Here is a 15,633-nt window from a genome sequence, read left to right as displayed (position 1 = left end):
TTTCTGTTAGTGCAAGCTATTATAAATGGGTAGTAAACTTGATCACACTCCATTTGCGATAATGTGTTGATAACTGGAATTCTGTGGGTTTTTACATTACAGTATTACGGTGAAATGAGTTCACCTTCACTGAAATCTTCAATCATATAAAAAACATAAATTTTCAGAATCTTCTCTTCATTCCTATTTACTTATTACAATGGTGAAGGGAAAGGTACCAATGGAAAGTGGAAGTGCTGGCAGTGCTAGGAAATGAAACGTAATTGATTTAGAAATGAAGATGATTAGTTAAGAAGTACGGAGTAGGACAAAGTTTCTCATCTATTGCATGGCATTAGGTCTCTCTGCTTCAGCAGTGAATGCTATTTTAAGGGACAGTGCACATAAAAGAACATGTTAAAGGATCAGTGCATTTAAGATCAACGGTGATCACCAAACAGCATTCAGGTGCTATATCGAAGATGGAAAGCTATTAATAATATGAATGGAAAATTTGATTCAGAAGCAAGTGTCCCTGAGTCCGATGGCCACTCAAGCAAAAGCAAGAAGTATTTATGAAGATAAGTATGGTGAACCCCATGCCAAGTTTGTGGTATGCAACATAGGTTTAATAGGTTCAAGCATCACACTGCTTTCCAAAACATTAAAGTACGTGGTGAAGTCGCCAGTGCCGATTTTGCAACTGCAGAGAAATTTTGTGATATGTTCAAAAAACCCGTTCTAAAATCTCCACAGCCCTCAACTGCTGCAGCGGCATGCTTATCAGCTGGAGAGTTAATTCTGGCAACGCTGCTCGAAACTTGCCGACGTTATGCCTGTTTCCTCTCTCTTTTTGTAATTTTATAATTTTGAAAATTTTGTAATTTTGTACACTTGTAATTTTTTCTGTGCATGAGATAAAAAAATTGAATAAATAATTCTATTTACATGTTCGTTGAACATTTTCTTTTTTGCTTCAATCAAATTCAGTGTGCATAGTTGTGAGTTCTGCATAAGTATTTAGGGAAATTCTGACTTACGTAGAGTTCCGCAGAATACAACCCTTACGTAAGTCGGGGAGTGACTAGTTATAACCCCTACCCTCTAGCAGTTGTTGGAAAAGGCCTGAGTTTGAAGCACTCTCAATGATGTGAGGAATTTTTATGAGATCTTTTCACATCACGGCTAATTTTGTCATTCTCAGGTGAGGAGGTATGTATGGTCCCACCCCCTTCCCCCAAACTGATTTTTGTCCAGCCAATTGACTCAAGAATATGTACAGTTGCAGACACAATATACTGATCCTTCATAGGTTTCATTTCTTTTGCTTTATGGGTGCACAGACACACACACACACAAACACCAACCATTATGCTTTTTACTTGTCATTTCCATGATCAGTGTAGTAGTAAAACTGCTACATTGATCATGAAAATGATAAGCAAAAAGTTGTGGTATAGACAGTTTTCTTATTATCTGAATTTTATTTGCAACATGAGAACATGCATTTATTGCAGAATTTAAAATAATAATTTTATTCAAAAGGGGAAACGTTTTCATTAATAACATTTTTTTTTTTTTACTTTGTTTAGAAATATTAATACAAGAAAATAAAGGTGGAAAGCTACTTTTGGTTTTACCCCCTTCTCTTTGGAAATACCAATAGTAGTAGCCCATAATTCTATTTCCCATCTTAATTTGTAGTATTTTTTGCAGTATAATATAACAACAAATTGGCAAGTTTTGTTTTTATTGCCATTATATCAAGTTTTAAAGCTTGATGTTCAAAAGCTACAGCCTATAGATACATACAGATACTTCAGCCTATTTCCTGGATCTTGAAATAACAGTAATAAACAACAAAGCTACCATCAACCTGTACAACAAATGTGATGCATTCAATTTTAATATAGTCAACCTCACACAGTGGCATTCCACTATATCTAGAGGAGTGTATGCCAATGTTATACTAGCTCAAAGCATCAGGATAGCAACCATCTGCAGCAATAAGGAAATAACCATCAATAACATCAAGATGCTATACAAAAAAACTGACAAATTTTTTCCTGCAGCATATTTTTGCTACCACTTCTGTAAAGCCCTCAACATCATCAAACACAAAAAACTATGTGACATCAATATAGACAACATAATCATCAATAATTGATGACAAAAACCCATATACATCAAGTTTGTAAATAGTGTATATACAGTATAGAAAACAATACAGAAAACCTGTACCCACCAATTGGCCTAACACACTGTATTAACCATGAATTTAATTTAATTTTTAATTTTCATTTCGTTATATATCTATCATATTTTTCTCACTCACACAACTGACCTTAAATACATGTGTACTCACTCCCAGACCCTCGTTCAGGGTCCTAACTATAGGAACGGGTTTGCAACCCCGAACTACCCGAGCCCAACTACTTACCTCTACTTCATTCATCTTTCTGCTTTACTTGTCCCTATATGCAATATGCGGGATACTACCTTTTTACTTTACCCAATCTAGTTTTCGCCTTAACAAAGTTTAGCTGCTTTTCACTGCTACTTTGTAATCTATTATATCTCGTAACTATCCTGGGCAGTTTGGGCACCATGTATTTAACAGCGTTTTTCACCACGTATTGCATTTCAATTTATACATCCGACTAGCCTACAGACACCATACCATGCAATTTTTTTTTTCTACATCATTTTCTAACAATAGGAACCGCTAGCGTACCTATACATAAATATACTGTGGCACGCTGCAATCTTGGTCATTTGGTCATTTTCAGTCTTACAAGGTAATGGTAAGTTCCTTTCTTCTTGACTTCCTACATTCCGATATCATTACTTCAGTTTTTTTTTTTTTTTTTTTTTCAATTCTTTTTACTTGCTTCTGTAAGGTTATCCATGATCTGTGTGCCCTACAAAATGTAATTACATTTATTGGCACACTTAATTAGACCATATTCTTGCCGTAAAATTTCAAATTTTGTTCTTAACACGTGCCTACAGCACATGTGCACCATATCATACAGAACATGTCTGAAACAGAAGCAAGAACATTGCCGTCTTTCTCATAATTTGGTGAATGGCCTCTGATGAAAACACTGCAATGTAGTTTTATTTTGGATCACCTTTTCATTTCTTATTTTAAGTTTTTGCCAACTATCGGTCCCTTTTTTCATATATCTTACTTGGGCACTTCATCCTAACATATATCACTACATTTTTGTCATTTCATTGAATTCACTTCTTGTGTATACCGTAGATTCAATAGGATTAAACAGAAATCTTCTTCACACTTTCTACATACTATATATATATACACACACACACACATTATGGCTGTAGGGTACGTTTTGCTAATGCAGTGTCCCTTATCCATAATCAACGTTATCTTCCCTCTATGATTACTTATCTTCTTAATACTATTATTCTTTTATTATATATATATACAGTAAACCCCCGCTATTCGCGGTATCTGTATTCGCGGTAGTTGATTTAATATAAAATGAAACCTAAAAAAATGTGAATTTTAAAGTGCCGTGAACATTTTCCGCCATAAAAAAACGTGGGCGTGGCTAAAATTATCTTTCCCGGTCAAAACAGCGCTCAGTGTGTGGGGGTGAGGGGTGACAAAATCGCGAGCGTGGATGTTTTTTGCTAATCCTTGTTCAGTATGTGTTATGCACTTGTCATGGAAGGTTTCGTCTTTGCTTTTAATTTATACGCTTATAAATTGAATAAATTTATCAATTTATAAATTGATTACAAAAGTGATAAATTTATATCACTTTTGTGATATAGATAAAAGTGATGTATCGTTTTGCAGTGTAAAACAAACTTTTTCGAGTGTGTTAACGGCAGAAAGTGACTTATTGTGGACAAGTTCTTTCTAACCCATACAAAAATATGGCTACGAATAACACGGGAAATGTGAAAAGATCAAAGAAGGCGATGACATTAGCGAATAAAATTGAGTTATTAGACAAAATTTCTAATGGTGAAAGTGTCTCCTCAGTGGCAAAACATTATAAAATCAATGAGTCAACGGTACAATCAATCAAAAAATCGGAAGAAAAAATCCACCGTAGTGTCTGTGAAAACGTGCTAATTGCTTCAAAAATGTTCTCTGTAACTCGTGATGTTAAATTAGAAAAAATGGAAAAAGCTTTAAATCTGTGGATAGATGACCGAACTCAAAATAAAATTCCGTTAAGTTCACTCATCATTCGTGAAAAGACAAAACACCTTTATCAACACTTTAGTGAAACTGGTGATAGCACTGGCGGGATAAGTTTTTTAGCTAGCAAAGACGCTGGTTTGAAAGATTTGTTTGAAATTTCTAATAAATATTACATTTAATATTAAATTGTTTCTTATTTTCACTATATACTGTCTATGCATAGTCATATTATGAAGGTACATATAATACATACACAGACAAAATTTTAGACTAGTTTTTCTTATATATTTCATACTTTGGAACGGAACCCCTTTATTACTATGGGAGCCATAACTCAGTATTCGTGTTTTTGGTATTCCCGGCATTTCTCAGGAACGTAACCCCCGCTAATAGCGAGGGTTTACTGTATATATATATATATATATATATAATCTTATAGAATAATAGAACGGAGAAGCTATTGGTATATGCGGGGGGGGGGGGGGGGGGGGAATTAAGTTTTAGATAAGATTAGATAAGCAGTATTACGATAACATGAAATATGGATCAGGCTCACTGCTAATGCAAAAATACCCTACAACCATAATGTATATATAAAGAATTATTATTATTATTAGGAAATTAAGTTTTAGATAAGATTAGATAAGCAGTATTACGATAACATGAAATATGGATCAGGCTCACTGCTAACGCAAAAATATCCTACAACCATAATGTATATATAAAGAATTATTATTATTAGTGTAAAATATAGTAAGTAGATATATATGCTTAGAATTAGACTAATGAAAATACGGTGTACCCTGGGAGCGATATACGTGTTAACCGAAAGGGGGGGGAGAAAGATAGGAATCGAAATTAATATAAATATAACAAAAGAAAAAATAAACCAAATGGAATTTTGAAGAGCTTAATTGTATTCAGTTATACCACTTTTAACACAACTGACTTAAATACACGATGCACTAACTCTCGGACATTCGTTCAGGGTCCTAACTATAGGAACGGGTTTGCAACCCCGAACCACCCTAGTCAAACTACATATTTCTACTATAATCATCTTTTTACTTTGCTAACCTCTATATATTATGCCCTGTGCGCCATTAGTTTACCGACCGCAACATCAAGGCTCTATTTTTCTATCTTTACCCAAGCTATTTTTCGCCTTAAAGTTTAGCTGCCTTCTACTGCTACTTTGTCAGCTATTATATTTCTTACTATCCTGGCCAGTTAGAGCATAATGTACTTAATCCTAGCGTAGTTTTCACCGCCCACGTAATTTCATTTCATCTCAAACATACACCGAAATTTGGTCTAACGCTAGGCGCCGCTAATGTGCCCACGCATAAATACACTGGTAATTCTCTGACACAGTCTTTTCTGCCAGTCCGACCAGTAGCGGTAAGTTCCCATCATTTGAATTTTCCTTACCTTTGTCTTTGGTTTTTCCACCTTCATAGCGTTCTACTTACTTCTGTAAGGTCATCCATGATTTGTATGTATTACTTTATCAACACAATTTTGTATTGGCAAACTTTATTCTAAATTATATTCAAAATTTATATTAGATTTACCACGTGGTTTTTCGCACGTGTACCTTGACATACAGAACATGTAGGAAACAGAAGTAAGAGCATTGCTGTCTTTTTCATTATTTTGGTGGATGACCTCTGAAGAAGACACTAAAATTATGAATGACACCGAAATGCTATTTCTACCTTGGTCGTCTCTTCAAAATTCCATTTGGTTTATTTTTTCTTTTGTTATATTTATATTAATTTCGATTCCTATCCCCCCCCTTTCGGTTAACACGTATATCGCTCCCAGGGTACACCGTATTTTCATTAGTCTAATTCTAAGCATAAATATCTACCTACTATATTTTACACTAATAATAATAATTCTTTATATATATATATTTGAATAATGTTTAAAATAGTTGGGAACGGAATCTTTCATAATAAAAATAAAATAAAAAGGTACAGCATACATCAGAGGCAGCAAAAAGCATATTCCTCTACATCATGCTTGAAATATAACCATACAAATAAATTAGAATGAGAGTTAAAAATAAAATAATGCCAGCAGTATGGCAAGACAAGAGTGAAAATAGTCGAAATTAAATTAAACCAAACAGGGAGGGAAGAAAGGGGTAACAAGAGTAAAAATATTGCAGCAGAAACTCTCTAAAATAATTTAGAAAATCTAAATGTAAGAATAATAATTCATTGAATTTTGAAAGCCAATTAAATAGAAATTTAATGGCATCCCCTCTGACGGGCACCAGGTCCAAGTTTATGTGAAATATCACCAACAGAGATGTAAACCGCTACAATAAAACAAAACAAAAATAAACCAAAAATAGACTGACCATTATGCCCCATCTCTACAGAGAACCACAAGGCCAATAATGGTCAGGGAATCGCTGCATTTCGATCGCTAGACAAATCACCGCAAAGGAGAATCAATCGAAAGGGCAGTCCACCACCCGATCCTCAGATCGAACCGCCAATGCAGGGGACTTGAACAGCGGTGGTCCTGATGCAGCGAAAATTAAAAATAGAACAGATACGAGCACTCCAGTGCAAAGCCACACTACTGACAAAAGTAATCTTAACCAGATTATATAGATGAATAATGAACTATGGATGGCAGCACAGGCGCAGCGTTCAAGTCCCCTGCATTGGTGGCAGACTGATCTTTCAATTGATTCTTCTTTGCGGCGATTTGTCTAGCGATCTAAATGCTGCGATTCCCTGACCATTATTGGCCTTGTGGTCCTCTGTTGAGATGGGTCGTAATGGTCAGTCTATTTTTGTTTTGTTTTATTGTAGTGGTTTACATCTCTGTTGGTGATATTTCACATAAATTTGGACCTGGTGTCCGTCAGAAGGGGCGCCGTTAAATTTCTATTTAATTGGCTTTCAAAATTCAATGAATTATTATTCTTACATTTAGATTTTCTAAATTATTTTACAGTTTCTGCTGCAATATTTTTACTCTTGTTACCCCTCTCTTCCCTCCCTGTTTGGTTTGATTTAATTTAGATTTAATTTAGACTATTTTCGCTCTTGTCTTGCCATATTGCTGGCATTATTTTATTTTTATTTTAACTCTCATTCTAATTTATTTGTATGGTTATATATATATATATATATACATATACACACACACATACACACACACACACACACACACACACACACACACACACACACACACACACACACACACATACATACATACATACATACATATACAGTGCCCCCCCCCAACATCCGATGGTAATTTGTTCCACAAAACCCATTGTATGTTGAAAATATTTTAAGTTGAAACTAATAATACATTGATTTCCTGTAATTTGTTCCCCAATAACACATGAAATGGGTATTTCTTACATGTCATACTTCATTTTTACATTAAATTTTGTGTTTTATAAAGATTATTTAATAAATAGTCTTAAAATAAAAAACAAACAATAAATTAGCATTTAACTTAGACTTGAAGTGCACAGCTGGTGAAATCATTGGTGGCATAGTGGTGGTGGTGGGACTATATCAAGCGTCAGGTGTCTTTTCAGTTTTTTGTTGCTACTGGCAAAGAAACTGTCCAAAGTGGACTGTTTTTTACCACTTTTTTTGTAGCTTCCTGAAGTTGTTGTTTGTTTGTTAGGAGCATTAGCAACTAAGGCCATATTGCTCCGGGATATGCGGTGGTCATTCCCTGACGTTTCCGCATACTCCGTATTTGGTGGTGATGGGCTCGAACCCCGAGTCTAATCAAGAAGCGTGTGCTACGCACTGCTGCTCCTTCCCACCTGGCTACAGAGGCGCCCAGCTTCCTGAAGTAAGAAATGACTTTGTTTACCTTTTTTTTGTAGATCAATAGTTCAGTGTTTTCAATGTTGGGGTGTTTTTTTACCACTTCTCTTAAACACTCCCAACAAGAAATGGCAGTCTTCAGCTGACACTTTTTGGGTGCATTTTTCTTCCTCTCCAGTGTCACTCTCCGTAATTTTCTCCAATTCTTGTAGCTCCTCTGTTGTTAGCTCACACGCAAGAGCATCAACAAGGTCCTCTACATCTTCTTTGCTAACTTCCAGACCCATTGATTTGCCAAGAGTGACAATATCATTAGTCAAAGCACCACCACCTTCAAATTTGTCAATGTTATGGATAATTAAAGGCCACATGTTTTTCAAGGCTGAATTTAAGCACTTGGTGGAAACGTCATTCGAACAACTTACAATTAGCCCGACACAATCCAGCATGTTGAACTTTGACCTCCAAAAATCATGGAGGGTGACAGCATTTTCACTGGAGTTCGCTGCAAAGCAACTTGCGAACATATTTGTGGCGTAGATTTTCTTGAAGTTTGCAATCGCTTGCTGGTCCATTGGTTGAAGAAGAGGAATAATGTTGGGTGGCAAAAATTTTACTTTAACAAATCGAAATTGTTTCGTGTGGTACGCATCTGAAAATTTCCACCCATGTATCGTTCCAGCTATATCAGAAAGCCATCAGTACTTTCAAATATCATTGGTCCTTAAAATAAACGATCGTATGGAAGGTATATCGGTTTCCTGAGAATATCAGATGTCGATGTCATCGTAAGTTGAGGGACCCCACTGTGTGTGTGTGTGTGTGTGTGTGTATATATATATATATATATATATATAGACAAATGTTTGCATTCAGTGTATAGGGAAGGGATGCTGATGTTCAATTGTAATTACCATAGAAAAATTGAGAAGGCCTGTAAGGTGAAGGAGATAACCTGAAATATTTCAGGTTATCTCCTGAAATATTTCTATGGTAATTACAATTGAACATCAGCATCCCTTCCCTATACACTGAATGCAAACATTTGTCTATATTTCATTATGGTTGCCAGGGTTTCTCTACTGTAACTAGTAGTACCAAGGATCCATAGTACAGTTTAATAATTTTGTTTTAATACTTTGCTTGCTTACTTTGTCATTCAGTAATCTGATTATTTTTATAATTATATATATATTTTTTCCCCCTTTTTATTTTACATTTCATTTTTGCTGTCTATTCTTTGATTCAATTGGATTTAATTTGAATTCTATATATATATATATATATATATATATATATATATATATAATTATTGATAAAAAAGTAAAGAAAGAAAGTTAAAATGACAATAACTGTAACTAATATGTAAATAATATTTATGAGTCAATGCAGTTGCAAGCAATCATGCAATACACCCATAATGTCTATAGAATATTAAGGATAATACAGCAGGCCCCCGTTATAACGCGGTTCGCTTTACGCTGATTCGCTATAACGCTGTTCTTATATTATAACCACTATCTGACTATAATGCTGTCACAGATCACTATAACGCTCTTTTAGTTTGCATTTTTGGCATATTTAACGAAATCGTTTCATTTGATGGAGTCGATAGCTTGAAAATGAATATAAAAAATACAGTTAAAACGTTTCCCACACAAACTTGAGAAATATTCCCACGCTCAGTGAAATTCTCTCGCGCGCTAATTTAATTGCAGTACAGTGACTTGTTACGTAGTTCCGAGATCAACATTTTAAAAAAAGATCAAGTATATTGCTTGTAATATTTGTGTTATATGCATTTATCCGAGGTCTAGTCATCACTCAGTACAGTATTAGACATCGTGCATAACGGACAGTTTACTTGAACATTGTATCATAATTAATGCAACTAACGCAGTTACATTTTCGAAGAGTTAATAATGGCCAATAAGAATAAAAAAGCAACAACGTCTGTGCGCAGTACGAAGACTATAAATGTAAGAAAAATACTACTGAATTTGAAAATTAAATTAGACGTTTTGAAGCGAATCGATTCCAGTCAAAGACAAGTGGATGTGTGCCATAATTTAGGACTTGCAAGTTTAACTGTAAGAACAATTATAAAAAAAAATAAAGAATTAATTTTAGCAGTGGGAAAGATAGCTGTTCCACTGCAAGCAACAAGGGCTAGGCCGGCTATTACGATTGAAATGGAAAGACTTTAACTAATTTTATTGAAGATAATATCCAATGCAGAATTCAGTTAAGTTAAATATTATAAATAATAAAAGAGAGAGAGAGAGAGAGAGAGAGAGAGAGAGAGAGAGAGAGAGAGAGAAATTAGCCTACATGATGATCTGAAGAAAACTCACCTAAAAAAAAAAAAGTGGAACCGTTTAAAACTAGTAAGGGCTGGTTGAATAGATTTAAAATCCAGGGAGAAGCCGCAAGTGTAGATCAAGGAGCCGAAAGTTTCAAAAAAGAACTTGTTAAAATTATTGAAGAGGGGTATTATGTGTTATACTTCTCAACAAGTTTTTAACATAGATGAAGCAGGACTTTTGTGGAAACGATTGCCTACAAGAAGGTTCATATTGAAAGAAGATAAAACATGCCAGGTTTCAAAGCGGCGAAGGGTCGATTGACTTTATTGTTGGTGGTAACGCTGCGAGAGATTTAAAATTAATACCCCTTTTAGTTTATTTGGAAGAGGGCCAAAGTTCAACCCAAAATCGACACATTTTTCATAATTAAATTAAATCAATTTAGATCAATTAAATTCATGATTTTAATTGGAATTTTAAGTTTAATTTTGATACATAAGTAGTTACCATATAATTATATACGTAGGTAATGTAGAATATTTTATAAGTACAAATATTTGAATATTAAATATTTTGACCGACATTTGTGTATCTTTTCACTACCGCTTATTGTTGATTAGGAAATATCCTATGGCACCGACCGCAACTCACAAATACATATGTTACCTTATGGGAATTCGGGGCTTGCTTAGCGCGGATTCACTTAGCGCTCTGTTTTTCCGGAACGCATGATCAGCGTTAAGCGGGGGTCACCTGTATAAAGAACCATTAGAATAAGCAAATCAATCAATCCAAAAATAATACCATCAGGGACCTAAGAAAACGCAAAAAAAAAAAAAAAAAAAAAAAAAAAAATCATTATCACTTTTTACCGACAATCTAGATGACTTCAACTGGGGCCAGCCACCCAGAATGAAAGCAAAAAACGACAAGAGGTTCTCTGTTTCTGTGATGATCAATATATGCTAAGTAATTTAAATCTAAACCAAATATAAACCAGTATAGGCCGAATGTAAATCGGATATAGATAAATCGAAAGATGATAATGAAAGTTAAGAAAATTTAGAAATATTAGAATCAAAGGTAAGAAATATAAGTAAAATGTAAATGTAAGCATATATTAATCATCGTTGATCCAACAGAAGCCGACCGGGCTAGCCGAGTGGGTAAAGTACCTGCCCGGCAACCCAAAGGTCGCGGGTTCGATTCCCGCCTCGGGCTTGGATCAAAGTACTGCAATAACCTTGGGAGGTGCAATATGGCCACAGAAGCCGATGCGCCAACAACTACCAAATCAAATCAAAATCAAATGATCCAACAGAGAACTTAATTTAATGATTAAAATAAGATTAAATATATAATACATACTACATATTGACCGTATCTAGGACATAATGTAATAGTCATCAAAATAATATGTGGTGCCCCCTATGTGATGGATACAGTAAAAATAAATAATTAAATTAACGCATAGAGAAACATGCAGATAGTAAGAAGAAAAACTAAAGGAGTAGGAATAATAGAACCTGAACTCCACAAAGGCGAAAAATAGTGGTATAGATAAGAAATAGTTTCTCCCACGTCCTCGGATTGCCATAATAATTTTGGAGAAATAAAAATAAAGAGTATAGGACAGTTTAAAGATATTACAAGATATAAGTTGTGGCTCGGGTATGCCCGGGATCGCAAACCCGTTCCTATAGTAGGACCCTGAGCTGAATTTGCATGTTATCTCAGCGTGAACTTAAGTAAATTTAAATGAATTTAACTATACAGGAAACCCCCTCTATTTGCGGTATCTGTATTCGCGATCACCGATTTAATATAAAATGAAACCTAAAATGTGAATTTTAAAGCGCCTTGAATATTATCCGCCATAAAAAAAACATGGGCGTGGCTAAAATTATCTTTCCAGGTCAAAACAGTGCTCAGTGGGTGGGGGAGAGGGGTGACAAAATCGCGAGCGTGGATGTTTCTCGCTAATCCTTGTTCAGTATGTGTTATGCGTTTGTCATGGAAGGTTTCGTCGTTTGCTTTTAATTTATATGTTTATAAATTGAATAAATTTATCAATTTATAAATTGATAAAACAAAATGATAAATCTACCGTTTTGCAGTGTGAAACAGACTTTTTCGAGTGTGTTAACGGAAGAAAGTGACTTTATTGTGGACAAGTTCTTTCTAACCCCTACAAAAATATGGCTACGAATAAAAAGAGAAATGTGAAAATATCAAAGAAGGTGATGACATTAGCGAATAAAATTGAGTTATTAGACAAAATTTCTAATGGTGAAAGTGTCTCGTCAGTGGCAAAACATTATAAAATCAATGAGTCAACAGTACGATCAATCAAGAAATCGGAAGAAAATATCTGCCGTAGTGTCCTTGAAAACGCGCTAATTGCTTCAAAAATTTGCTCTGTAACTCGTGATGTTAAATTAGAAAAAATGGAAAAAGCTTTAAATCTGTGGATAGAAGACCGAACTCAAAATAAAATTCTGTTAAGTTCACTCAACATTCGCGAAAAGGCAATACTCGTTTATCAACACTTTAGCGAAACTGGTGATGGCACTGGCGGGATGTTTTTTTTGCTAGAAAGCAAAGGCGCTGGTTTGGAAGATTTGTTTGAAATTTCTAATAAATATTACATTTAATATTAAATTGTTTCTTATTTTCATTTCAATGCCATATGCTTGCATTTCACTATCTACTGTCTATGTACATAGTCATATTATGAAGGTACATATAATACATACATAGACAAAATTTTAGACTAGTTTTTCTTATATATTTCATACGTTGGAACGGAACCCCTTTATTACTATGGGAAGTATAACTCAGTATTCGCGTTTTCGGTATTCGTGACATTTCTCAGGAACGTAACCCCCGCGAATAGCGGGGGTTTACTGTATATAAAAAAAAAAAAAAAAAAAAAAATGATACACTGTAATTTGCAAGCCAGTCGGTACAAGTTTTCTACGCCGTAAGACACCAAGAATGCAAAGTGTATGCTATTTACATATATACGTGGCACTAAATATGACAATTATATTGAAAGTTATATTAAAACAATAGGTTCAGAAAACAAATTTTTAAATTATGTTTATCGCTTTCCTGAAATGATATTTCAGGTAAGCGATAGGGAAATTATTATTGATCAACCTGCTGTACAATGCTGTTAAGCTCGTTGAACAATTTTTATTACTATTGCAGATATAAGCAATCCTTAGACATTGCGATAAAATTATATTAGCATGCACTGATTTTGATATATTAAATCTCCAGTTTGTAAGGCTGACTACGTTAAAATTAAATGCATCTCTTTTATTATATACGTTTACGTCTATATTATTATTATGGAATATTTCTATATGAAGATCCAGATAATTTGCTATAGTATCGGAACTATTAGTTTTTTTCAATACAAGTTCTACTGGATATAATTTACTGTAATCCTGGACAAAATGTGGACAAAAAACACATATATCATCTACGTATCTATATATAAGTAGGTTATCTTGGAATTCTCTTTCTGTATAATGTAGATAAAGGTTTGCGATTATGCTTGATGCTGGACTTCCCATAGGGGTGCCAGTCACTTGTAGGTATAACAGTGTTCCGTCATATACATAATTATTAAAGATGCATAATTTTATTAGAGAATCCCAGTAGGTTAAATCAACCTTTATAGCATTTTTATTTTCTAAATATAGTTTCTGGAGGACGACTTTAAAGTTATCAAGATTAATGCTCGTAAATAGACTGTTAAAGTCAAATGTTTGTATTTGATGAATGTTGTTATTTTTTAGAGCATTTATAATAGGTAAGTTATTATTTATTATAATAGTTTTATTTAAGTTATTTAATATAATTTTAAGTAACTTTTCTAACGTTTTTCCGGGAAATTTAGCATAACTATCTCTACATGATGTTATGAATCTAAAAGCAATCGGTGTTTTATGAAATTTGGGTATGCCATATATAAATGGATATTTGGTTATTATACTTTAATTTTTTATGCAATGCAATTTTTTGATTATTATATTAGAGGAAGATGTTATCTGTTTATATGTATGGCTAGACTGTAGTTCATTTTTTTAAATTTCTGTATAATATGATTTACATATGATTGCATAATTGCAAGCAGCTTTGTCAACGGGAGTAATTACAAAATGTTCATGTATATCTTTGAGCTGCCTATTTATTAATTTAGTATTATATAGATTATCCTGTATGAATTTCAATTGATTATATTTGCTAGATATGATATTAAGCATTGTAAATAACCACATGTGGTATGCTTCAACCGGTATGTTATGGTTGTATGCTGATCTTATGCTGTATTTAAGTAAATCTAGATATAACAATTTTTTAAAGTTAGATTTATTAATAGGTAAATTAGGTTGAAATTTAAAACCCAGTGATAAAATATCTCTAAGTTCGGGATATGGGATTATATCTAAATTGCCGGTTATAATGTGATTATGGTTAGGATCTGTGTATCTATGAAATGAGGTTTGTGGCAAACACATGTATCCTGTCCGATGTTAATATTGTGAAGGTTTGTAGCTGTTATTTTATAGTTACACGCTTTAAGACCAAATGGTCTAGAATATCTAAATCTGATATTAATATGTAAGTTATTAATAGGCAGCAAGTCATTACGTAAATTAATAGTTTTATGTATATCTAAATCATCCATTAATTTATTTTGAAAGTATAAGATGAGGACAGAGTTTTCCGGCTGCTTGCTAACATTCAAAATATGAAATCTGAATTTGACAATGTCTGATATAAGATGAGAAGATGCAAAGACGTAATCATTGGTTTTTCTATTTAGTGCTTTGAGTACACACTAAGTTTAATACTGAAGAGTGTGTTATGTATTTTACTAATATATATAGGATCCGTGTCCCACATTTTGAATAAATCTATGAAGTCTCCTAGATGTTCTCGGTTGCTTTTATATGTGTTGGATTTACTATATTTCCTATTGCGATTATATTTACGAAGTTTGGCAATTTGAAACATATTATAAACACAAATATCTTTTAAATTATTTGTCATATATTTTTGATTAAATTTATTATTTAGACCGTATGGATATAGTGTTTTATATTGTAACATGCTAATATCTTCTTGCAATAATCTTTCATTTGCGTTATTAATTACGTTAAGTATTGAAATGAAAATATTACCAAAAGTATGTTTTTGGAAATGTCTGAATTCAATATCATGTTCCAGGTAATTCATGTTCCAGATTACCTGTTTTCTTGCTGGATTTGTTATTATAAGTTTTAATATTGGAACAATGAAGGTTCATTCTAATATTTAGTTTATT

At 33.6% G+C, this 15,633-nt stretch overlaps 1 protein-coding gene across 4 annotated transcripts in view; it reads left to right on the top strand.

Moving 5' to 3' along the window:
* Positions 1 to 15,633, top strand: part of faf (ubiquitin carboxyl-terminal hydrolase-like faf) — a 1,326,265-nt gene that overhangs the window by 192,021 nt on the left and 1,118,611 nt on the right. The window lies entirely within an intron of this gene.

Source organism: Mastigoproctus giganteus, chromosome 9 (genome assembly GCF_048544385.1).
Source record: "Mastigoproctus giganteus isolate SK-2022 chromosome 9, ASM4854438v1, whole genome shotgun sequence".
Classification (NCBI taxonomy): Eukaryota; Metazoa; Arthropoda; class Arachnida; order Uropygi; family Thelyphonidae; genus Mastigoproctus; species Mastigoproctus giganteus.
This window is presented reverse-complemented; position numbering and strand designations above follow the sequence as displayed.